Below are 27,627 nucleotides of genomic sequence, written 5' to 3'. Positions count from 1 at the left end.
TCTAGGCTCATCAAACTCAATCCTATCTTTGAATGCAACTGGTAATCCACTAATGAACCTCTGAATATTAGCCTTCTCCTCTGTGAGATAAGGCACATACCTCAGTAACTCTAAGCACCTGCTAGTGTATTCATCATCTGTCATCGATCCCATCTTTAGCTCATAAAATTAATTTTCCCTGTCATCAAAGTATCTCTCTGATAAGTACTTCTTCTTGAATGATCGCTCAAACTCACTCCAAGTCAAATACTCTTCAAGAATACATTTGAAATTCTTCACATCTTCCCACCAAATGTTTGCTTTACCTTAGAGATTGAATGTAGCTACTTTGGCTTTCGTGTTCTCTAAATAGTTATGCAACCTAAATAACTTCCTCATGCCAAGCAACCATGCCTCTATGTCCTGTGGTTTCTTCATCTCTCCATCAAAAGTAGGTGGCTTTGCTTTCTTAAACTCATATGGAAAGTATCCCCTATCATTCCTCGTGTAAGGATGTTAACGATGATGATCATAGTGCATATCTGAATCAGAACTAGAGTAATACCTGTGTCTATCCCCTCTCCTATCCGGAGTGTCCAAAAACTTTCCATCTCTAACCATCTCATCTCTATATGACCCGTGACCACCATGTCACCTACTACCATATGCCCATTAGTTCTATCCTCCTGGTCATGGATGATCTGATGTGGTCCCTGTCGCTGCAAATATGCCAAACTCTGAAGTATCACTACATATTATTTCTCCTGAGCCTACATGGTTCTCTCATTATGTGCCTTACAACTACTTATTTCTTCCTTTAAGCTTCTCAGTGTAACTACCAAATCAGAAGAGTTCCAAACACCATATTGCTCTTCTGATTCATAGGAAGAGTCTTTGTAGTCAACCATCTTGCTAGCCATTTGATATTTCTTCCTGCAAGGTATATCATGTTAGCTAAACCAAATCACAATAAACCAATTTACCTTAGTATAGATCAGGGAGGATACCTTGTCTGCAAGATCAACAAATCAATGTGATACATGTGTAACATAATCATGACAACATATAGAAACATAACACATAAGCATATGGCCACACAACCATCATTCTAGCTAGTGTCCAGTCATCAATGCACGACCTTAAAAAAAACTCATACCACGACCTCATGCATGAAAACCACCATTACATCACTATACATTTGATCACATGCAAACATTAACATGCATGAGCAAAGCATAACCAGCCATACACATGCAGAAACACATGTAATCAAGCATAAACGAACAATACTTGTAACCAAACCTACAAGAATGATACATGTAACCAAGAATACAAGAATGCAACCAAACATACAAGAATGATACATGTAAGCGACATAAATCGACATGTAACCATTCATACACTCACGAAAATGCATTCCACAATAACAACATCAAGTTCCACATGACAACATCGCTACAACCATGATCAAAATTATGCAAATGCAACAAGCACATGGAATGCAAGTGTAAGAGACACACATGAAACTGACACGGATGCATAAAAAACACATAGCCCATCTAGTCTGAGGGGTGAACCATGCTCTGATACCACTATGTAACACCATCCTCCCACATCTACCTAGGTAACTGGACAGTCAGGGTAAACATGCGACGAGAGGCCAATATGATATGATTCGACCTCCTAAGTCACGTTAAGGAAGTGGAAATGACAGAAAAACACCATACAGACATTCAACATTAGCATTAGAACCCTCAGGAACCAATCCAACCTTTCAGATAGCTAGCCCCTCGGTCCCACTGAAATTTTGGACAACTTGACCTCTGGACACTCTCATGCTATAGGCACGCCAGTGTCCACGGACCTCTAGACGCTCTCACAGGCCCGCAAGCTAGCATCCAGGGTCTCTTTTTGTTAGTTTTGTGCCAACGTCCCCGTGAATTAAGCCACATTTTCAGACCCAGAGCCCAGGTCATTGACCATAATTGCATGATACCTTCAGAATAATAAGATAACAAGGAAATGACAGTGAAAAAGCAATAACTTGAATGAGACCTTGACTGGCCACCTGCTAACCATGACAGGCATTTCATTAGACATATCACGAATATGTAATCTACAGGTGTAAATAATAGATCTAACCATAGGGGTCTTATACTTAGTCGAGTATCGCTAGTAGCATTGATGCCTCAACACATCAACTTTCATTCCATCCATTAGGTCATAGATACATTTTCCATTCATTTACAAGTAAAAACATGATGAGATCCATACATAGCAATTGATATAAGACACATATTTAACCAACATAATAGCAACAAAAATACCGAAGAAATCACAACCATATAAACCACATATAATCCAGTATAATACTCATATAAGTACAAGGAGAAATAAACTCTTATTGATGATGCAAAATCCAAACTTGGGATGGGACTTCCACATTCTACCCAACCATAGAATGGCCAAGAAAAATCTCTCTTCAATCATTCAACCTCGTGCCATATTCCAAGCATCAATATGGGATCTCATAGAACACATAAATCCCAAAACCATCCAAGGCTTCTAGGGGCCATCCATCTCAACCCATCAAACAACGATTCCACCTCATGGTCCCACATCACAAAACCATCACCAGATTGGTCTTTATCCAAGCCTTCAAGGGCTTCCAGAGCGTTTGTTCCAACCAAGGCTTCCAGGACTGGTAACTCAACCCACAACTATCATTGTGCTGCTAGAGTGTTTGTCCAACCAAGGCTTCTAGGACTAGTAAGTCAACCCACCAAGGGCTTCCAAAGCATTTTTCCAACCAAGGTTTCAAGGACTAGTAACTCAACTCAAGCTATTACAGGGCTTTCAGAGCATTTTTCCAACTAGGGCTTCCAGGAACTAATAACTCAACCCATTCTAAGGAAACATGAGAACAATCCAAAATAAAACAAATAAATAAAACCCACGATCTCCATGCCTATCCAAGAAATGTCAAGGTTAGGCAATCTATTGTCAATCCAGGCAATCCTCCATTCCAGTGACAGATCATGACCAAAAATCCACATGCATATGCCATGCATGCCAAAACTAGAGAGGAAAACATACATGCAACTCGAAACTTGCAAGAAAATCCCATTGTAGTTGTTGATCCCGATGTCCTCTTGCGCTTTCCTGCTCTTCCTTTGCCTTCTTGCTCCAAGAAAACTCTAAGTCTCCAAGAGTATGAAAGAGAGAGAATAATGAGAGAGCTCCAAAACTAAATTGGAATTTTTTTTATCAATTGATCCTCATAAGCCTTTTTATGAATGAGGCCTCTATTTTCTCCATTTTCCATTATTTTCCTTCATTTTCCTCCTCACATGCAACATGTGACCTTTCACCTCCCCTTTCTCATAATTTTCATTATTTTCATAAATAAATGTGCCAAATTGCCATTTTTCCTTTCCAAATCCGTAGTCATTTCCTTAGCCATTAATAACCAAATGAACACCCACACTAGGATGTATTGCCCAATATTTGGTCTGGAATAAGTGTCCCATCAACCGTGGTTATTGTTTTTCATTTTTTAAACTTTCATTACATGAAATTTTCATCTACTCTAAGTCTGAGACCTACTTCACATGAATTTCTAGGCATGACAGGTGCTCATTTGGAGGTTTGTTCTGCACACCTCCATAAGAGTCTGTGGCTCCCTTTCACTCAACTCTCTAGACTACTGCATATAATAGAAATTGACATCCCCGCCTTGATTGGTCATACTATACATGAGGACGTTGGTAGCTCTATTTACTTGCTGCAAAACATAATTAGAGTTTATATATTCTAGTGAATCATAATTCAACCATCAATATTTTTTTTTGGGAGTAAATGTAAATGGCCCTTGTAGCCTTGAAATAGGATTAAAACCAACAAAGTTATCCCAAGTTCACTATTACCGGCACCAATATTATACACAAGAAATTATTTTCCTTCAGGTTGATCAATCTTCCATTGCATGTGACATTATCACCCGAAAAAAGGAAATAAAACTTCAATTTGGGACTCTTGTAACAGCCTTGATCCTGGATATTAAGATTGTCACCACAGTCCCTAGTTTAAATGATTTCATGAGGGTTGGGAAATCCATATTATAACAATATTATACCATGGTTTGAGGCTACATGAACCAAGGTTTTTCAATATTCCCATATCTCCACTTTGGTAGATAAGATGACCCCAATACACTACAACCATCATACCTACCCTAGGGATTTCTCTAGGATTATCACAAATATCTAAAGAGTAAGAATAGTAAGAACATTAGGGATTTCTCTAGGATTATCACAAGTCTCTGAATAGTAAGAACAATAAGAACAGTAAGAGTAAGTGACTTGACAAATATCAATCAGTATGCAAAATTGAAATGAAACACTAGTGAGCCTCAATCAGTATGAACAAAGATCAACCAGTATGAAAAACTGAAATAAATATTGTGATAAATAACCTAATTAAATTGTGCAAAAACTGAAATAGATAACCTAAATAAATTGTGCACTCCCTCTGATGGTATGTCTTTAGGGTTGATGAATAATTTTAATGTTAAAAATGCAAATTCAACAAGGGTTGTACTTCTTTTACAGTTTTTTTCTATTGAATTTGATTGGTAACAAGGATTGACATGGATTGAAATCTCTCAAATTTGAATGTGTTTTTTGGATTGATTTTGATGTGATCCAATGGTTGGGAATTTTTTATGGTTGATTACTGTGCTTTGAACTGTTTAATGGAGAATTTAATGGGTTGGGTGTCATTTATTGAATAATGTGAGTTGAATTGTTGAACAACATGTCAGTCATGGCTGGCATCCATCAACTTTTTATATGTGTAGGTTTGAATGTGCATTGGAATACTTAGCTCCAATTCAGTTTAATGGGGGTTGAAGTGATGGATACCTTGTACTAGTGGATTAGACCATTTTGGGACAATTTATAGTTTTATTTGTTTTGTAGTTGAGATAAGATTTTTTGTACTCTTAATAATTAAAATATTGTTTACGGATAGTTGTGGGCCCAGTCAACATTTGGGGAAATTTTGAACATAATTTAAAATAAATTTTCACTTAATGTTTTTCTTTTGTAAGCTTGGTAGGACTCTCCAATTTTCGTGTTTACATTCCATTATTCACCTCACTACGGGGGGATGGTAGCCCAAGATTCGAACCCAAGATCTCTGGTTCGGTGAGACTTCATTCCACGACCATCACCACTTGAGCTACCCCAGGCAGACCACTTAATGTTTGTTATGAAACCAGCTCAAGAAAAGATAGAAAAGATATATCAACGCCTTAGAATTCAGCCTCTTCGAGGGGGCAACCTCCTTTACATTACATAAATGAACAATTCTTTGATGATACAAATGACAAAACCTCCTTTCTATATATAGGAGTCTAAGGAGTCACAATATAATCCAGCTGACCTAACAATAATAATATAAAGCCACAAAAATAACAATACAGGGATTCTATGGGGCACATAAATAACAACATGGGGGTAATAGGGGCACAAAAATATAAATAAGGGGTATAACTACAATAGTAATGGGGTAATCACTAGTATTGTAGGGACCCAACATGCCCCTCTCCTTCAAAAAAGTGTTGTCCTCAACGGTTGAGTAGTTCTGGATACTTCTGCATAAAATTCTCATCCTCCCATGTGGAATCTTCAGCGGATAAGTTCTTCCACTTGATAAGATACTCTGAAATTGATCGATTTCGTAGCTGTCGAGTTCTTGTTTCTGTGACTGCTTCGGTTCCAATATAATTTTTCCTTCATCGTCAAGTTCTGGCAATATTGTTTGAACTGGGAGCTTGTCGCCTATAACCTTCTTTAAACATGAAACATGGAAAACTGGGTGCAATCGAGAAGCTGCAGGAAGCTCCAATTTGTATGCCATAGTACCAATCTTTGGCAACACCTTGTACGGACCATAATACTTTGGTGATAATTTATTATCCTTCTTAGCTTGCTTTAGGGACATTTGCTTATATGGCTGTAGCCGTAGGAATACCCAATCACCTACATCAAAACTTCTTTCACTGCGATGTTGATCTGCATGTTGTTTCATTCTATTTTGTGCCAACACGAGGTTATCCTTTAAGAGTTGGAAGACTTGTTGTTGATGTACGATGTGATGTTCCACTGCCTGAACCTTAGAATTTTCTCTTAAATATGATGTGATGGATGGTGGTTGGTACCCATAAAGTGCCATAAATGAGGTCATTTTTGTTGCTGTATAGAAGGAAGTGTTATACCACCATTCAGCCAGAGGCAACCATTTGACCCATTGTGTCTGTTTATCAGATACAAAGCAACGAAGATATCCTTCCAAACATTTGTTTACTATCTTAGTTTGCCCATCAGATTGAGGATGATAAGATGAGCTATGAGCTAACTGAGTAGCAAGACAAGAAAATAATTCTGTCCAAAAATTTCCAGTGAAAATGGGATCTCTGTCACTTACAATAATCTTTGGGTTTCCATGTGGCTTTTGAATTGTTTCCATAAATGTAGTAGAAACTATACTGGCTTTAAATGGATGTGATAATGCACAAAAGTGTGCATACTTGGTAAGTCTGTCAACTACCACCATGATGACACTCTTTCCCTCAGACTTGGGTAAACCTATGATAAAATCCATTGAAACCTCCTCCGAATGTTGGCTTGGAATGGATAAAGGTTGTAATAGAGCCAGTGTCTTAATTGTTTCAACTTTATTTTGTTGGAAAACCAAACATTCTGCCACAAACTTTTGAATATCTGATTTAAGGCCATCACAAAAAAATTCTTCTTAACCCTGTGGTAAGTTTTTAAAAATCCTGAGTGCCCTCCTAAGGGAGAAGTGTGCAATACCATAAGAATCTTTTCTTTTAGCTGGGAATTCTTACAGAGGTATAAGCGATCTTTGTACCATAATGAATCATTTTGCCAGCTAAATGTATCAGACGTACTGGAATCTTGTTGTAGCTTTCGAATAAGTGCCCACACTTCTTCATCATTCTTCCATTCCTCCCTTGCTTCGTTTATCCAATCTGGTTGGATAATAGAAATGGCGCACAAAAATGCTTCCACACCCACATCCTTTCTTGAGAGTGCATCTGCCACCACATTTTGCTTCCCTTTTTTGTAGATGAATTCAAAGTCACAACCCAACATCTTTGTGACCCACTTTTGTTGCTCTTCAGAGGATAATCTTTGTTCTAAAAAGTATTTAAGGCTATCATGATCCGTTTTTACCTTGAAGTGTCTTCCCATTAGGTAGGGTCGCCATTTCTTAAGTGCATGGAGTATTGCCAACATTTCCTTCTCATAAATAGCTTTGCTTAAAAAATTTCCCTTGATTGGACGACTTTAAAAAGCAATGGGTCTTTCATCTTGCATTAGAACAGCACCAATTCCATTTCCTGAAGCATCACATTCCACAATAAAGGTTTTTGTGAAGTCCGGTGTAGCTAAGACCGGTGCTTGGCACATTGCCTCTTTAAGATGTTCAAAGGCCTTTGTTGCTTCTGGAGTCCATGAAAATGCATCTTTCTTCAATAATGTTGTTAGAGGTGTTGCTATTCCCCCATAATTCTTAACAAACTTGCGATAATACCCTGTCAACCCAAGAAATCCTCGCAGATGCTTTATGGATGTGGGGATTTTCCATTCCTTAATGGCTTTAATTTTGCTAGGGTCTACCTTAACTCCTTCATGAGATACAATATGACCCAAATATTCCACCTCCTGGACTCCAAAGAAACATTTGGATCTTTTTGCATATAATTGTTTCTCCTCCAATAGTTGTAGCACCTTGTCAACATGTTCAACATGATCCTTCCAAGACTTGTTGTAGATTAGTATATCATCAAAAAATGCTAACACAAATTTTCTAAGGAATGGTTTGAAAATTGAATTCATCAAACCTTCAAATGTTGAAGGTGCATTAGTAAGGCCAAAAGGCATGACCAAAAATTCATAATGACCCTCATGAGTTCTAAATGCTGTTTTCAGAATGTCTTCAATCTTCATTCTGATTTGATGATATCCCGAACGAAGATCCAACTTGGTGAAGTAAATTGATCCATGCAATTCATCCACTAATTCATCAATGACAGGAATGGGGAACTTATCTTTAATAGTGAGCTTGTTGAGCTCCCTATAATCCAAACACATGCGCCATGATCCATCCTTCTTGTGAACCAATACTATTGGAGCAGAGAAAGAACTTTGACTTGGTTGAATTATACCAGCCTCTAGCATTTGTGCAACCATACGTTCAATTTCACTTTTTTGGACATAGGGATATCTGTACGGCCTGATGTTTGGAGGAACACTTCCTGGAATCAGATGAATAGCATGATCATGATCACGCATAGGTGGGAGACCTTTGGGAGTCTCAAATAACTTGGAATGATTGTCCAGGACTTTTTGGAGATCTGGAGAAATAGATGATTCCGATGTGGAAACATCTAGAGAACATAATTGTGCAATTACACCTCTTTGCTCCTTTTTTAGAATCTTTGTCATACCATTAGAGCTGATTATCTTTCCTGGTTTCCCTGCAATGCCCCTTAATTCAACTTCTTTTCCTTCCACAGAAAATTTGATGAAAATTTCTTGAAAATTAAAAGCTATTGTACCCAAGGATTGTAGCCATTGGACTCCTAGTACAACATCAACACCTCCCATTGGAATGGAAAGCATTGGGCTAGTAAATACATATTCTCCCATGGATAGCTTGATATTATGGCACCTTCCAGAGCAATTTATTGTTCCTCCATTTGCAATCATCACTTGACACTCTGGCGCTAGATATAGGAAGCAATTCAATTCTTTTGCTACCCTACAATGAATAAAATTGTGGGTGCTTCCTGAATCAATCAACACTATTACCTTTTTCTTCTTGATTTGTCCTTCTATCTTGATGGTTTGAGGAGTGGTAATTCCCGCCAATGCATTACAAGATATGGTCGGATTTATTTGTTCTTCATCTAGGCCTTGTTCCTGGAGTATATATTCTTCTTTTGACCTTTCTTGCTCCTTTTCTTCTTCCTCTTCACAATCTATGTAGAATAATTTCTTCTCAGCACACTTATGACCTTTAGTGTATTTGCTATCACAACTGTAATAAAGCCCTTTTTCTCTTTTTTCTTCCAATTGTTGTGGTGTCAACCTTATAGGTTGTGGAAGACTAGGGGCAACAACACTTCCGTCTTTATAGTTGTGAGTGGTATGCTTCCTGGTTGCCATAATTTTGCTTTCCATTTTTCTTGCTAACCTGAATGCCTTCTCTAATGAATCAGGTTCCCAAAGGCGAACATCATGTTGGATATTATCCTTTAAATACCCTATGAACACATCAATCCTATGCTCTTCTGGAATATCTTTTACCCTTGTGTTCAATTTTTGGAACTCCTCAATGTGCTCCATTATTGAACCCTTTTGTTTGAGACTTATCAATTGGCTAAAAAAAGTGTTGCTTTTTGTATCTTCATAATGTGCTATCAATTCTTCCGTAAAAATTGCCCAAGTGATAAATTGTTTACGAGAGAAAAGCCATTGATACCATACAAACTGATTTGGGGCCAAATATACAGTTTCCATACGTACCTTTTGTGTGTTTTGTACATTATTGAGATCGAAGAACTGCTCTATCTGTAATATCCATGTGGCGGGATCCTTGCCATCAAACTTCCTCATATCGATTTTTGGAATATGGTGGGTCTTTGATCCAACATTAGAGTCTATGGAATCATGATTAACATTACTTTTGTTCACATCATGAGTTTCCTTTACAACCTTTTCACCATTAGTAAGTATTTCTTGTAGAAAATTTGTCAAATCTGTCTTCAAATCTGCCATGTCTGTCTTCAAATCTGTCTTCAAATCTGCCATGTTTGTCTTCAAATCTGCCATGTCTCTCTTCAAATCTGTCTTTGAATCATCCATCTTAGCTTCCATGCCCTTTATCTTAGATTCCACGCCATTTATCTTAGATTCTACGCCAATTATCTTAGCTTCCGTTAGCTTTTGTGAGCGTGACATTTGTTGCACTTGTTCTTGTAATTTTGATATATCATGTAGCATTTCTTCCTCTTCTTCATGAGTCATGCTAAAGCTTTCAGGTTCCTTACTAGGTGTTTGCGTTTTCTTTCCTCGGGGCATCAATTACCGATAATAATGCTTTACTATGCCCTTTGAATTTCGTTAACCAAGCTTACACAAAAATTTAAAAAAAACTACACACCTTTTTTCACTTTATAGAAGCCTAATATTGAATCTGATGTATCTCTGTAATTTCAGATCATCAAGTTCTGAAGTTGCGACCTGTAGTAACCTTCTGCGTCCTCTTTCCAATGCCACAAGTTTGACCCAAATTGGATTCTCCAAGGAAGAGTTATGTGAAATCTCCCACAGTGACTTGCTTTTAGACTAGTTCAGTAGAGCGAACTTGTACGACGTGCCACGAGTCACTGTTTCAACCTTTGGATCTGAAACATGCATACAAGAAACTATAGTTCGTCCTCTTTCTATACCCTCTTACGAAATTTCAATCCAATCCCCAGAGAGAAAGTTATGACGATTTTCCCCAGGTCACCTGTTTTGAATGTAATTCAAGAGTCTGCAAAAAGACCAACTTCCTCAGATCATATCTCCGCAATATCGCGTGAAAAGCTCTGAAATTTGGACCCAAGGTTCAGCGCGGTTTCTTCTCAAATGGGTTTTTTTTCAACTTCTGAAACGTCACAGAAAAAAGTTATAGCGAAAATGCCACGATGACCTGTTTGGAGTAGCTAAACCCTAGAATCCAAAGCTCTGATACCAAATGTTATGAAACCAGCTCAAGAAAAGATAGAAAAGATAGATCAATGCCTTAGAATTCAACCTCTTCGAGGGGGCAACCTCCTTTTCATTACATAAATGAACAATTCTTTGATGATACAAATGACAAAACCTCCTTTCTATATATAGGAGTCTAAGGAGTCACAATATAATCCAGCCGACCTAACAATAATAATATAAAGCCACAAAAATAACAATAGAGGGATTCTATGGGGCACAGAAATAACAACATGGGGGTAATAGGGGCACAACAATATAAATAAGGGGTATAACTACAATAGTAATGGGGTAATCACTAGTATTGTAGGGACCCAACAATGTTATTTATTTTTGTTTAAATATTGGTTGCATATGTGTCAAGTTTTGGTGGCTTGGTGGGACCAGTACTATGACAATTACTGGTCCCTGCACAACAATATACATCTCTGCCCTATCCATTTTAACTAATAACATTAGTTAATAAGTGAACATCCAATTGCGCTGAGTGGCGCTCTATAACCCAATATGGGGGAGATGTGTAGGCATTAGATGTTAGATGTGTAGGTATTATATGTTAGATGTGTAGGAGTTAAATATGTGAATATTTTTTAAATGTGAGGCTCATAAATATACATATGTTATGTAATGTAAACATTTTGACTTTGTCAAGTTATATAAAAAATAAAATAAACAAAAAATAAATAATTAAAATAAAATTAAGATAAAATAGTCCATGGGGTCTTGGATAGACGGTGATCAGGTCTCTGGTAAGACACTCCTTGATGTGAAGTCACTAGTTCAATTCCCCGCTCCGATCAGGGTATTGGACATGATGAAGATATAGTCCAACCAAGCAGAAATGTTAAACATAACATCAAGAAAAATCCTAATTTAATTTGTCCTTGAATTAAATTGGGAATTAAATTGTAATGTTAATTCTCATAGCAACTTGTAATAGTTAACTACGTTAATTTGACTTAGTTGGCTCAGTTAATTTGAGTTGGGAGTCTATCTAGAGTCATGTAGAGTGGTGTCTAAATTTCTGGGCCCAGGTTGAGTTCTTTTGAGTTGTAATTATTTAATTCAATTTAACGGAGTTAAATTCAGTTAAACTAGTTCCAACTAATGGAGGAATAATTGGGAGATCCAGTAGTGGGGTGTAACCTACAGGAATTATTGGGAACTCCAGTAGTGGGGTGTAACCTGCACGAATTATTGGGAGATCCAGTAGTGGGGTGTAACCTGCAGGAATTATTGGGAGATCCAGTAGTGGGGTGTAACTAACATTGCTCAACCAGTGAACTAAAGATTCATTCATAATTAACTTATGCATGATCACCAGTAAACTGAAGATTCACTCATAATTAACTCATGCATGCCATATCAGAGAAAGACCCAATTAAGATTGAAGTTTAGGGATAGTGTACTATCAGTTGTAAAATCATCTAAATTAAAAAGATGGTGCATGCAATCAGAAGAAGGCCTAGAATAAATCATTCCTTAATTAGAAAACTCACTAATTTTAGCCATTCGAATTTCCTTTAAAAGGAGGTATAAAGGCACAAGTTTAATCATTGTTTTTGTGAGCATGAGTTGGTGAGGCCAAATAATAGGAAGCACAAGTTTGTGCGTGGAGCTTGTGAGAGAAAGGAGTGCCAAGAGAATATTGTGCATAGGTTGCTAGTGTAGATTTTAACCCCATACATAAATTACCTGCATATGAATTCTAAGAACAGAAAATAAACAATGCGAGAGCATAACACATAAAACACATATACACAAATTTTTTCCTCTAGATCCCAAAACCTGGACTACCATCTTCATTTTTCATTATGTTCCTTTCAATGTTACAATACATATATATACATGCCGAAACATCCAATGCCCTGGACCGAAAACCATCGCGCCCAAAACCATGTGCGAAAACCATGCACAAATCCATAGGTAGGTTTGCCCCACCTAATATAGAGTCCAAATTTTTTTTCCCTAGGGGTGCTGCCCCAGACCCCGTAGAGGGGGGATACCTACCCTCTTCAAACCCCCTGGACATGGGGGGCTGCCGCCCCCCTTGTGACCCCTCACTGCACAATCAACGCAACAAAGGGGGGGCTCCACCCCCCCTCTAACCCCCCGGTTAACTAGGGTGGCTAGTCGTGGAAAGAATATAACACAACCCAGCATTCTTCCACTTGTTGTTTTCTTTCCACAGGGGGCCACAGGAGAGCTTAGTCATTTATCCAACCCTGCAATGCCCATTGTTTTTCTACACCAAGAGAACTTCTTAGAGCTCACAGATTTTGTCAATGCATCTGCAATAGTCTTCAAAGTTTCCACCTTTACTAGCAACACCCTTGTGTCTTCTATCATATCCCTCAAAAAGTGATACTGAACATTAATGTGCTTTGTCTTTGAATGGTAAGCAGGGTTCTTTGCCAAGAAAATTGCACTTTGGCTATCACTGTCTATCCTTATAGCCCCCTGTACTAATCCCATACTTGAACACAATCTTTACAACCAAACTGCTTCCTTGCTTTCATGAGTGGCTGGCATGTATCCTGCCTCTGTAGTTGATAGTGCCACTACAGATTGTTTCTTACTCATCCAACTAACTGCACCTCAAAATAGGTTAAATACATATCCACTTGTAGGTATTCTCTGATCCAGATCTCCAGCCCAGTTTGCATCAACAAAGCCACGAATATCCAAAACTCTGTCCAATCTTGGTCTTCCTTGGTAGCACAAACCATAATCACTAGTGCCACACAATTACCTGAAAACCCGCTTCACTGTTTTCCAGTGCTCCTTCCCTGGTTTTGACATAAACCTACTCAATACTCCCACTGCATGTGCAATGTCGGGTCTAGTACAGACCATCGCATACATCAGGCTACCGACTGCACTTGCATATGGAACATGGGACATGTCCTCTTCCTCTTCTTGTGTCTTTGGACACTGTTCAACAGATAACTTCACACCTACAAGAATAGGAACCTTCACCGGTTTACTATCATGCATATTAAACCTCTGCAGTATTGTCTCGACATACTTCCTCTGGTTTAACCAGAGCTTCCTCTTTGCCTGATCTCTTTTAATTTCCATGCCCAAAATATAGTTTGCAACACCAAGATCTTTCATGTCGAATTTGGAGGACAATTGGGTCTTCAAATCCTGGATAATTTCTTTGTCATTTCCAACCAGCAACATATCATCCACATACAAGACTAGATAAATAACACGGTCACCAATTAATTTAAAATACACATAGTGATATGCTTTTCTTCTGGTGAAGCCAAGTCCCTGTATAAATGTATCAAATTTATGATACCACATCCTTGGTGACTGTTTTAACCCATACATAGACTTTTAAAACTTGCATACTAGTTCTTTCTTAACCTTCATCGCAAAGCCTTTAGGTTGCTTCCCAGATCCCTGTGAATAAATGCTGTCTTCACATCCATTTGTTATACCTCAAAATAAAAAGCAACAACAACAGATAAAAGTAATATAATAGAAGCTACCTTGGCAACAGGAGAAAAAATATCACCAAAATCAATTCCCGACACCTGGGAATAACCTTTTGCTACCAACCAACTTTGTATTTCTCCACCTTTCCTTCTACATTCATCTTCTTCTTGAACACCCATTTGCTGCCAATGGGTTTCCTTCCAACCGGAAACTCCACTAGATCCCAAGCCTTATTTTTGTGCAAAGATGCCTTTTCATCAACCATGGCCTCTTTCTAGAGTTTGCCATCCTCTAAATCTACTGCTTCCTTCACAGTTTTGGGATCATCAACAGTAATAGATAAAGAAAAATTTGAACAGAAAGCAGATGGACTATACCTTTTTGGCTTCCTTCTTTCTCGAATAGATCTTCTCACAATCAGAGTTTGTGGCTCTTCATCTTCTGATTGCTCTTCTGCTGTAGAGTTTGATTCTTCCTCCTTTAGCTCAAACTCTATCTTCTCAGGTTCCTTTGATGGGACTTCATGTTTAGTAACATCTTTCACCTCTCTAAACACCACATCTCGGCTGTACACAACCTTTCTTGTTACTGGGTTCCAAATCATATAGCCTTTTAAACCATCCTTATATCCAATAAAGATGCACTTTTCAAATTTATTATCCAAATTTGTTCTTTTCTCCTTTGGAACTTGTACACATGCATCACATCCAAATACCCTCAGATGTGAAAGAGAGGGTTTCTTACCAATCCATACCTCTTGTGGAGTCTTATCCTCCAATGCTGATGAAGGTGATCTGTTGACCAGGAAACATGTAGTCTCCACTGCCTCTGCCTAGAATTCCTGTCCTAACCTGACACCACTGAGCATGCTTCTTGCCCTTTCCATCAACGTCTTGTTCATTCTTTCTGCAACTCCATTTTCCTCAAGTTTGTATGGATTAGTCTTCTGTCGTGCTATACCACACTTCTTATAAAATTCTTCAAATTCCTTGTTGCAAAACTCTCCACCGTTATCTGTCCTCAACACCTTTATCTTCTTCTCTGTCTGGTTTTCCACCAAAGCCTTAAATTCTTTAAACCTGTCAAAGACTTCAAATTTATTCTTGAGGAAATATATCCATGTATTGTTATGAAACCAGCTCACAAAAAGATAGAAAAGATAGATCAACGCCTTAGAATTCAGCCTCTTCGAGGGGGCAACCTCCTTACATTACACAAATGAATTATTCTTTGATGATTCAAATGACAAAACCTCTTTTCTATATATATGAGTCTAAGGAGTCACAATATAACCCAACCGACCTAACAATAATAATATAAAGGCACAAAAATAACAATAGAGGGATTATGGTGCACAGTAATAACAATATGGGGATAATAGGGGCACAATAATATTAATAAGGGATACAACTACAATAGTAATGGGGTAATCACTAGTATTATAGGGACCTAACATGCCCCTCTCCTTTAAAAAAGTGTTGTCATCAACGCTTGAGTAGTTCTGGATGCTTTTGTATAAAATTCTCATCCTCCCATGTGGAATCTTCAGCGGATAAGTTCTTCCATTTGATTAGATACTCCAAAATTGATCGATTTCGTAGCTGTCGAGTTCTTGTTTCTGTGACTGCTTCCAGTTCCAATATAGTTTTTCCTTGCTCGACAAGTTCTGGCAATATTGTTTGAACTGGGAGCTTGTCGCCTATAACCTTCTTTAAACATGAAACATGGAAAACTGGGTGCACTCGAGAAGCTGCAGGAAGCTCCAATTTGTATGCCATAGTACTAATCTTTTGCAACACCTTGTACGAACCATAATACTTTGGTGATAATTTATTATCCTTCTTAGCTTTCTTGAGGGACATTTGTTTATATGGTTGTAGCCGTAGGTGTTAGACTCCGTCTTGTCAGCCCGCTGCAGTCAAATTCACCAAGCTGATGCTACTAGAGAGAATAGATGGTTGGCAGCATTAATGGCAGAGTTTGGAAATAATAGCAAGGACGTGTTTCTCGACCATGAAATGATACATCGAGAGATTCTATGGCAAGTTGCACTTATTGATGATTCAAAGGCAGTGATAAAGAAAAAAGATGGCAATGTTTCCACTTCCAACATTGTAAAAATTGATTTGGATGATAGCATGCTGTCCCTCATATATCATGTTTTGGCTCTAATTTTACATGAAGACAATGCAGCTTGAGAAGTAGGTGCTGACAATGGTCTTGTTAGTGTTTTATTGGATATCTTGTCCAGTTTTTGCCTGCAGGTATCAAAAAGTAAGGGCCAGCTAGATTTTAAGTATGTGACACCCATGCTACTACTTCTTGATAATTAGCTACAGTTGCAGGTCACATCGAAGTATGTGGTGAAAGCATTGTTATAAAGTCACATTATGAAACTATCTCCAGCGCAGCAGAAGCATGGTAAAATCAAAGGATAACGTGTTAGATCATGAGAAATTTGTTGGATCGTTAATATTGCTCAGTCATTACTGCTCACCCATTGTTGCTTTATTTTAATTCGGGAGTCAAAGGCTATGACCACGAAAGGAGTCAGACTCGTGGAGGAGCCAGTGTTCAAACATGATCAAACGGCAAAGTTCATTTGGTATGAGGGAGGAGTTCAGTCAAAATAGTTCCAGGAAACAAGAGAAAGTGATTTTCCGGATATTTAACATTACAAGGAAAGTTTTAAGTGGATATCAGATTTTTTTTGTTAATGGAAAACCTGTGAGCAATTTATGAAACCGACGTTTCGGACTAGCTAGGTGAGTCCATCATCAGGGCAATAAGATCTGTATTTTGAGAAGAGAGAGTCGGGAAAATTAAGAAGCTATTAATAGCTTCTATTAATAGCTTCTTAATTTTCCCGACTCTCTCTTCTCAAAATACAGATCTTATTGCCCTGATGATGGACTCACCTAGCTAGTCCGAAACGTCGGTTTCATAAATTGCTCACAGGTTTTCCATTAACAAAAAACATTCTGCCAACCTGTATGGATATCAGATTTATAAAATTGAGAAGCTCAAACCAAAGACATGGACGACATGTTGAAAAATTAAAGGGCAAAAATGTGTTTGAGTTTGCCTGCGCGACGCACAGGCAGAGGTGCGCAGCGCACTGAGCAAGCGCAGCGCATTGGGTGCAGATTCACCGTGCATTTTTCCTCTGGCGCGGCACATCCAGGGCGCGCGGCGCACTAGCAGTCTGTGCGGCGCACACAACCTGGGAGCCTGAGAATTGCCCAGATTCACTCCAAAGGCCCAAAAACGCGTGAATTCGCCTTGGGATGAACGCTTGAGGATCGCACTGAGATTATTAATCGATCAGGGACCTAAAACTTTAAGAATCGCCTCTAACTTGCGTCAGATGATTGAAGGCCTTGATTTCAGATGGTCCTTTTGGAGCTATTGCGAAGGTCACATTTGAAAGCCAAGGCATCTGAGAAGGAAATTTTTCAGCAAAAGGCATATTAGAACACTTAAATGTCACCAAGAAATCTATTGATAATCTATGGCATACAACAAGCATTAATATTTCAGAAGCAGACAGTGCATTCTGATTGCAGGGCGTTCAAGCGGTTATTGGGTCCGAGTGGAGCAACCTCCGAAACTTAAGTATAGGGAGTTATTTTCCCAATACTCTTACTCATAGGTCTTTTTCTTATTCCAGAGTCTCCAAGATGACTGGCAAAGGTTGGTCGTGAAAATGATTTTGAAGTAGCATTACAAGCCCTTCGAGGAAAGGATTGCAATGTGTCATGCGAAGCAACAGAGATAATGGAATACATTAACGAACTAGAGAGTCTACCCAAAACCAGAATACTTGACCTGTTCCAAAGAAAATATGCACGTGCTGTTATTGTTTCCTATCAATGCGAAAACGTGCGTATTGGTTGTAACATGTAGGCTTTTCTTCCGGTCACACAGCATCAATTACTGTTGCTATAGTCCAGGTGCTAATGACAAGAGTAGGTGCATCATTGATGGACAAATCTGGAAGGCGCCCACTTCTAATGATTGCTGCAGGAGGAAGGTGCATAAGCTACTTTATTATTGGACTATCATTTTACATACAGGGACATTTTGATGGGTCTTCTCTTCTACTACTTGCAAGAAAATTATCATTAATTGGTCTTTTGGGTTATATTGCAACATTTTCAATGGGCATGGGTCGAATTCCATAGGTCATAATGTCTGAGATATTTCCTTTGAATATGAAACGTATTGCTGGCAGTCTGGTGTCTCTCACAGCTTGGTTTGGTTCATGGATTGTCACCCTCACTTTTAATTCTCTCTTCTCTTGGAGTTCTACAACTTCCTTCTTTATATTTTGCATTGTCGCCTTCACTGTGCTATTCGTGGTAAAGCTTGTACCAGAGACAAAGGGACGAACTTTGGAAGAAATACAATCTTCTATCTCATAAAATTCTAGGGGAAGAAATCAGAAGTTTGTCCATAGAATCATGGCTTGGTTGAATTTTATGGTTTGCAATGAAGTTCTCATGAAGAGTCTGTAAATATTCTCTTTACTGATATCATATCAATTTCATTTATTATTCTCGTAGAAGAGCTCAAGTGTCAGGCTATTGCATCTTCTATATTAACCACAACTCTCGACCTTGAAACAGTGGTATTGCATTTGGTATTCACATTGATATCGCAGGTTCTGCAGTCGACATGCCGGTGGCTCTAATTAGAAGCGGGATCTGACTTATATTTATGAAGTCCAGCCCTGCGTGATCCAGAGAATGAATGGCGGTTTGAAACAACGTCTCATAATGTTCCACCTCAGCAATGTTATCGCTAATGGTGTTGCACATGTCAAGCTGGTAATCAAACGGTGGTGACACAGGTAAATGTCTTCAAACTGAAAACACATGGTGAGGTTGGTAAACTGCAGCTGCGATTGTTCAGGTGGAAAATTATTTAAAGGATCAGTTTTATCTAAAAATTGGTTTCATTCAAATGGAAAGCGAACAGTCATAGACTGAACGCCTATATTTAAACAAAGGCACCTGCAATGTCCAGGCCTACAACTCCATCCTCTAATAATAGTTGCCGAGCAGATTCTAGACCAAATTCAAATGGACATGTAAGCAAAAATGCTCCAAAGAATACACCACTGCCATCCCCAGCTGCAACACAGGTTGCAGAGCTGAAGGTTGCAGTTAACAATTTTGAAAAGGAAAGAGACCTTTACTTTGGAAAACTAAGGGACATCGAGAGTATATGCCAGAACTCTGAACTCCTAGAAATTCCGGCAATCAGAACAATTCAAAGACTACTCTATACAGATCACTATGAAGCCGATACTCTCACTGATCTAGTAACAATGAGTATAGCAGAAAATGAAGCCTCAGGCCATGTTATCGAGGACTGTGAAGTTCAACCTTCGAGATCCAGTAACAGGGATAATCAAGATGATTTATCCTTATATGATTCTGCAGCACTATACAATGGAGAGTATACTAATCCCTTTGTTACAGAGCACTTGATGATCATACTTGGCCAGACGACCACTATTTTTTATTAAAAATGTTTTTTCAAAAGGCAAATGTAAAGTAAAAAGTCAAAGTCAAAGCTAAATTTAAACCGTAGATACTTGCCACATCAGAGAAAAAGATTTGATTGCCTATGTTTATCTTCAGTAAATGGGATTGACACCTGTAATGCCACCTCTTCATCAGTTATCAACAGATTCGAGTAGAAGAAGGAGCGCTATTCTATCTTCAGAAGCGTTGATTGTTTTTTTTTTTTTAGTTTTATTTATTAATAATGATAAAACAAATCCCTTGTCTTGGGGTCGATTTGTTTTCCCCTAGCAGAGTTTATTTAATGTATTAAAAATCATTTTGTAAAGGTGGGGAGGGAGAATTCTGAGAGCGGTGCGTGGAGGAAAATAGAGTTTCATTGTACAGTTTTGACAGGGATTCAATAAAAAAAATACAGCTCTGACTCCTGAGATTCCTGTGGTATGACATTTGACATATGTTGCTTCTCTGTCTCATACGTTCCTTGTTATGTTTACTGTTTCATTTCATAATCATTTCTATTGAATACTTTTAAGTGAGAAAGGCAGAATTCAATTTATTTTCTCTGTCTTGAGGAAGTGTTCATATTTAATGTTTTCTTCTGTTTGACAAGGATCCATCTTCTATGCCCTTGTCGAATTCTCGGCAGTCTTGCCATTCCGTTTATCTCAATTTAATTGTTAAATTTCTTGCCTATCTTGCCTCAGGAGATAATCTGTGTTTTTGATTACATTTCCCTGTTCAAGTTGTTATTTGCCCCATGCAGCCCAGAAAACCCAATCATTCATTAAAACCCCTTTTCATATCTCTTTACTAGCCTAAAATCAGTATTCTTTATCGGTCATCTCAACCCCTTTGAAAACTTGTCTGCCGAGATAGACCCGAAGAGAGCCCTCTCCTGTCCTCGTAGGGCTAGCTACGAGGCTGAGCTTGGTTTGATGTTGCCTCGAGTTTTGCCTTCCTCAGCCTGAAGCAGATTCAAGTGCTAACATAGTGGCGACCATACTGGCGAAGATGGTTTGCTTTTGATGTGACATTCGACTTGTAGATTGTCTTGCTCCGATACATGAAATCAAATTGCAGATCTGATGCTGATGGTGGACAGCAGTCAGACACACATATGAAGGCTGAAAACATTCACCTGGCGACTCCAACGCGATCCAGACATTCCGGTGCTCGTTGATCTATTTATGCAATGATAAACCCTACACTGTGTGAAGCTGCAAAAGAAGTAAGAAATCAGTTAGCAGATTCTGAAATTAATGAAGAATTTTTCAGTGCCTTGCTTCAATGTTTGAAATCTCCAAATTTCCCTCTTGAAGCTAAAATTGGTGTTTGTGAATTAGTTGTTGAAGGAGTTGAGAAGGAGATTCAGTGTTTAGATGAGCAGATCCAGTCATATGATTTCCAAGACCCTAAAAAGTTCTTGGAAATCCTTCCTCCTTCGCAACAAGAAATCATAGAATTGCCTACAGATGTTTGCATTGACAGTGTGCAGCTGGAGGTATGTACTGCGGAATTGGGGCAGCCAACAGAGTCTGGCTTTCACGATCCAATGGCTACATACATGGAAACGTTTTTCAGTTTGATTGATGGATCAGGCTGTCTTTTTCGTGACCAGGCTCATTACGTGCATGAAGGGCTGCCAACAATTACATCTGTGTCCTGGTGGAAACATTCTCAAGCGGCATCATTCTCAGGTTTACTTGAATGGTTGATTTGGCATTTCAGTATTACCTGATCTACTGTTTTTACAGCAAAGTAGGGTAGATTTTGTAAATAAATAAGCAGCCAAAAGGCAGCATTTTGTTCCAGTTTCATTACAGTTTTAGTGTGAAGTTTGCTGAGCAAGTGTTTCAAACATTTCAGTCAAGTTTCAGTCAATAAATGTTCCAAACTTTTGTGTCAATTGTTTAAATAATGACTCCATCGCCCAATGGACGGAGGCACTGTCTGCTCTCCCAAAGCTCTGCGGTTCTTGGCACCTCCAAGAAGCGACAGCTGCCATCCCCATTGGAGCCAATGTTAGACTCCGTCTTGTCAGCCCGCTGCAGTCAAATTCACCAAGCTGATGCTACTAGAGAGAATAGATGGTTGGCAGCATTAATGGCAGAGTTTGGAAATAATAGCAAGGACGTGTTTCTCGACCATGAAATGATACATCGAGAGATTCTATGGCAAGTTGCACTTATTGAGGATTCAAAGGCAGTGATAAAGAAAAAAGATGGCAATGTTTCCACTTCCAGCAGTGTCAAAATTGATTTGGATGATAGCATGTTGTCCCTCATATCTCATGTTTTGGCTCTAATTTTACATGAAGACAATGCAACTTGTGAAGTAGGTGCTGATAATGGTCTTGCTAGTGTTTTATTGGATATCTTGTCCAGTTTTTGCCTGCAGGTATTAAAAAGTAAGGGCCAGCCAGATTTTAAGTATGTGACACCCATGCTACTACTTCTTGATAATTAGCTACAGTTGCAGGTCACATCGAAGTATGTGGTGAAAGCATTGTTAGAGAGTCACATTATGAAACTATCTCCAGCGCAGCAAAAGCATGGTAAAATCAAAGGATAAAGTGTTAGATCATGAGAAATTTGTTGGATCGTTAATATTGCTCAGTCATTACTGCTCACTCATTGTTGCTTTATTTTAATCCGGGAGTCAAAGGCTATGACCACGAAAGGAGTCAGACTCGTGGAGGAGCCAGTGTTCAAACATGATCAAATGGCAAAGTTCATTTGGTATGAGGGAGGAGTTCAGTCAAAATAGTTCCAGGAAGCAAGAGAAAGTGATTTTCCGGATATTTAACATTACAAGGAAAGTTTTAAGTGGATGTCAGATTTATAATTTTAAGAAGCTCAAACCAAAGACATGGACGACATGTTGAGCATTAAAGGGCAAAAATGTGTTTGAGTTTGCCTGCGCGGCGCACAGGCAGAGGTGCGCGGCGCACTGAGCAAGCGCAGCGCAGTGGGCGCAGATTCACCGTGCATTTTTCCTCTGGCGCGGCACATCGAGGGCGTGCGGCACACTGGGCAGTCTATGCAGCGCAAACAGCCTGGGAGCCTGAGAATTGCCCAGATTCACTCCAAATTCCCAAAAACGCGTGAATTCGCCTTGGGACGAACACTTGAGGATCGCACTGAGATTATTAATCGATCAGGGACCTAAAACTTTAAGAATCGCCTCTAACTTGTGTCATATGATTGAAGGCCTTGATTTCATATGGTCCTTTTGGAGCTGTTGCGAAGGTCACATTTGAAATCCAAGGCATCTGAGAAGGAAATTTTTCAGCAAAAGGCATATTAGAACACTTAAATGTCACCAAGAAATCTACTGATTATCTATGGCATACAACAAGCATTAATATTTTAGAAGCAGACAGTGCATTCTGATTGCAGGGCGTTTAAGCGGTTATTGGGTCTGAGTGGAGCAACCTCCGAAACTTAAGTATAGGGAGTTATTTTCCCAATACTCTTACTCATAGGTATTTTTCTTATTCCAGAGTCTCCAAGATGACTGGCAAAGGTTGGTCGTGAAAAATATTTTGAAGTAGCTTTACAAGCCCTTCGAGGAAAGGATTGCAATGTGTCAGGCGAAGCAACAGAGATAATGGAATACATCAACGAACTAGAGAGTCTACCCAAAACCAGAATACTTGACCTGTTCCAAAGAAAATATGCACGTGTTGTTATTGTTTCCTATCAATGCGAAAACGTGCGTATTGGTTATAACATGTAGGCTTTTCTTCCGGTCACACAGCATCAATTACTGTTGCTATAGTCCAGGTGCTAATGACTGCAGTAGGTGCATCATTGATGGACAAATCTGGAAGGCGCCCACTTCTAATGATTGCTGCAGGAGGAATGTGCATAAGCTGCTTTATTATTGGACTATCATTTTACATACAGGGACATTTTGATGGGTCTTCTCTTCTACTACTTGCAAGAAAATTATCATTAATTGGTCTTTTGGGTTATATTGCAACATTTTCAATGGGCATGGGTGGAATTCCATAGGTCATAATGTCTGAGATATTTCCTTTGAATATGAAACATATTGCTGGCAGTCTGGTGTCTCTCACAGCTTGGTTTGGTTCATGGATTGTCACCCTCACTTTTAATTCTCTCTACTCTTGGAGTTCTACAGCTTCCTTCTTTATATTTTGCATTGTCGCCTTCACTGTGTTATTCGTGGTAAAGCTTGTACCAGAGACAAAGGGACGAACTCTGGAAGAAATACAATCTTCTATCTCATAAAATTCTAGGGGAAGAAATCGGAAGTTTGTCCATAGAATCATGGCTTGGTTGAATTTTATGGTTTGCAATGAAGTTCTCATGAAGAGTCTGTAAATATTCTCTTTACTGATATCATATCAATTTCATTTATTATTCTCGTAGAAGAGCTCAAGTGTCAGGCTATTGCATCTTCTATATTAACCACAGCTCTCGACCTTGAAACAATGGTATTGCATTTGGTATTCACATTGATATCACAGGTTCTGCAGTCGGCATGCCAGTGGCTCTAATTAGAAGCGGGATCTGACTTATATTTATGAAGTCCAGCCCTGCGTGATCCAGAGAATGAATGGCGGTTTGAAACAACGTCTCATAACGTTCCACCTCAGCAATGTTATTGCTATTGGTGTTGCACATGTCAAGCTGGTAATCAAATGGTGGTGACACAGGTAAATGTCTTAAAACTGAAAACACATGGTGAGGTTGGTAAACTGCAGCTACGATTGTTCAGGTGGAAACTTATTTAAAGGATCAGTTTTATTTAAAAATTGGTTTCATTCAAATGGAAAGCGAACAGTCATAGACTGAATGCCTATATTTAAACAAAGGCACCTGCAATGTCCAGGCCTACAACTTCGTCCTCTAATAATAGTCGCCAAGCAGATTCTAGACCAAATTCAAATGGACATGTAAGCAAAAACGCTCCAAAGAATACACCACTGCCATCCCCATCTGCAACACAGGTTGCAGAGCTGAAGGTTGCAGTTAACAATTTGGAAAAGGAAAGAGACCTTTACTTTGGAAAACTAAGGGACATCGAGAGTATATGCCAGAACTCTGAACTCGTAGAAATTCCAGCAATCAAAACAATTCAAAGACTGCTCTATACAGATCACTATGAAGACGATACTCTCACTGATCTAGTAACAATGAGTATAGCAGAAAATGAAGCCTCGGGCCATGTTATCGAGGACTGTGAAGTTCAACCTTCGAGATCCAGTAACAGGGATAATCAAGATGATTTATCCTTATATGATTCTGCAGCACTATACAATGGAGAGTATACTAAGCCCTTTGTTACAGAGCACTTGATGATCATACCAGGCCAGACGACCACTATTTTTTATTAAAAATGTTTTTTCAAAAGGCAAACGTAAAGTAAAAAGTCAAAGTCAAAGCTAAATTTAAACCGTAGATACTTGCCACAGCAGAGAAAAAGATACGATTGCCTATATTTATCTTTAGTAAATGGGATTGACACCTGTAATGCCACCTCTTCATCAGTTATCAACAGATTCGAGTAGAAGAAGGAGCACTATTCTATCTTCAGAAGCGCTGATTGTTTTTTTTTTAGTTTTATTTATTAATAATGATAAAACAAGTCCCTTGTCTTGGGGTCGATTTGTTTTCCCCTAGCAGAGTTTATCTAATGTATTAAAAATCATTTTGTAAAGGTGGGGAGAGAGAATTCTGAGAGCGGTGCGTGGAGGAAAATAGAGTTTCATTGTACAGTTTTGACAGGGATTCAATAAAAAAAATACAGCTCTGACACCTGAGATTCCTGTGGTATGACATTTGACATATGTTGCTTCTCTGTCTCATACGTTCCTTGTTATGTTTACTGTTTCATTTCATAATCATTTCTGTTGAATACTTTTAAGTGAGAAAGGCAGAATTCAATTTATTTGCTCTGTCTTGAGGAAGTGTTCATATTTAATGTTTTCTTCTGTTTTACAAGGATCCATCTTCTATGCCCTTGTTGACTTCTCAGCAGTCTTGCCATTCCGTTTATCTCAATTTAATTGTTAAATTTCTTGCCTATCTTGCCTCAGGAGATAATCTGTGTTTTTTATTACATTTCCCTGTTCAAGTTGTTCTTTGCCCCATGCAGCCCAGAAAACCCAATCATTCATTAAAACCCCTTTTCATATCTCTTTACTAGCCTAAAATCAGTATTCTTTATTGGTCATCTCAGCCCCTTTGAAAACTTGTCTGCCGAGATAGACCCGGAGAGAGCCCTCTCCTATCCTCGTAGGGCTAGCTACGAGGCTGAGCTTGGTTTGATCTTGCCTCGAGTTTTGCCTTCCTCAGCCTGAGGCAGATTCGAGCGCTAACAGTAGGAATACCCAATCACCTACATCAAAACTTCTTTCACTGCGATGTTGATTTGCCTGTTGTTTCATTCTATTTTGCGCCAACACGAGGTTATCCTTTAAGAGTTGGAGGACTTGTTGTTGATGCTCGATGTGATGTTCCACTGCTTGAACCTTAGAATTTTCTCTTAAATATGATGTGATGGATGGTGGCTGATATCCATAAAGTGCCATAAATGGGGTCATTTTTGTTGCTGTATGGAAGGAAGTGTTATACCACCATTCAGCCAGAGGCAACCATTTGATCCATTATGTATGTTTATCAGATACGAAGCAACGAAGATATCCTTCCAAACATTTGTTTACTATCTCGGTTTGCCCATTAGATTGAGGATGATAAGATGGGCTATGAGCTAACTCAGTACCAAGACAAGAAAATAATTCTGTCCAAAAATTTCCAGTGAAAATGGGATCTCTGTCACTTACAATAATCTTTGGGTTTCCATGTAGCTTTTGAATTGTTTCCATAAATGCAGTAGAAACTGTACTGGCTTTAAATGGATTCTATAATGCATAAAAGTGTGCGTACTTGGTAAGTCTGTCAACTACCACCATGATGACACTCTTTCCCTCAGACTTGGGTAAAGCTGTGATAAAATCCATTGAAACCTCCTCCAAACATTGGCTTGAAAAGGATAAAGGTTGTAATAGACCTAGGGTCTTAATCGTTTCAATTTTATTTTGTTGGCAAACCAAACATTCCACCACAAACTTTTGAATATTTGATTTAAGGCCATCCCAAAAAAATTCCTTCTTAACCCTGTGGTAAGTTTTTAAAAATCCTGAGTGCCCTCCTAAGGGAGAAGTGTGCAATTCCATAAGAATCTTTTGTTTGAGTTGGGAATTCTTACAAAGGTATGAGTGATATTTGCACCATAACGAATCATTTTTCCAGCTAAATGTATCAGATGTACTGGAATCTTGTTGTAACTTTCGAATAAGTGCCCACACTTCTTCATCATTCTTCCATTCCTCCCTTTCTTCGTTTATCCAATCTGGTTGGATAATAGAAATGGCGTACAACAATGCTTCCACATCCTTATCCTTTCTTGAGAGTGCATCTGCCACCACATTTTGCTTCCATTTTTTGTAGATGATTTCAAAGTCATAACCCAACATCTTTGTGACCACTTTTGTTGCTCTTCAGAGGATAATCTTTGTTCTAAAAATTATTTAAGGCTATCATGATTTTGTTTTACCTTGAAGTGTCTTCCCATTAGGTACGGTCGCCATTTCTTAAGTGCATGTAGTATTGCCAACATTTCCTTCTCATAAATAGCTTTGTGTAAAAACTTTCCCTTGATTGGATGACTTTCAAAAGCAATGGGTCTTTCATCTTGCATTAAAACAACACCAATTCCATTTCCTGAAGCATCACATTCCACAATAAAGGTTTTTGTGAAGTCCGGTGTAGCTAAGACCAGTGCTT

At 38.7% G+C, this 27,627-nt stretch overlaps 2 pseudogenes; both read left to right on the top strand.

Annotated features, from left to right (window-relative positions):
- The first annotated feature begins 16,246 nt into the window (after positions 1 to 16,246).
- LOC149205833 (sugar transporter ERD6-like 16 pseudogene) lies at positions 16,247 to 18,700 on the top strand (annotated as a pseudogene).
- Positions 18,701 to 21,913: 3,213 nt separating this feature from the next.
- LOC149205832 (sugar transporter ERD6-like 16 pseudogene) lies at positions 21,914 to 24,066 on the top strand (annotated as a pseudogene).
- The last annotated feature ends 3,561 nt before the right edge of the window (positions 24,067 to 27,627 follow it).

Source organism: Pinus tabuliformis, chromosome 1_2 (genome assembly GCF_031772625.1).
Source record: "Pinus tabuliformis cultivar Carrire ecotype Pingquan chromosome 1_2, CPIR1, whole genome shotgun sequence".
Lineage (NCBI taxonomy): Eukaryota > Viridiplantae > Streptophyta > Pinopsida > Pinales > Pinaceae > Pinus > Pinus tabuliformis.
Note: the sequence above shows the minus strand (reverse complement) of the source record. Positions and strands in the feature narration are given on the sequence as shown.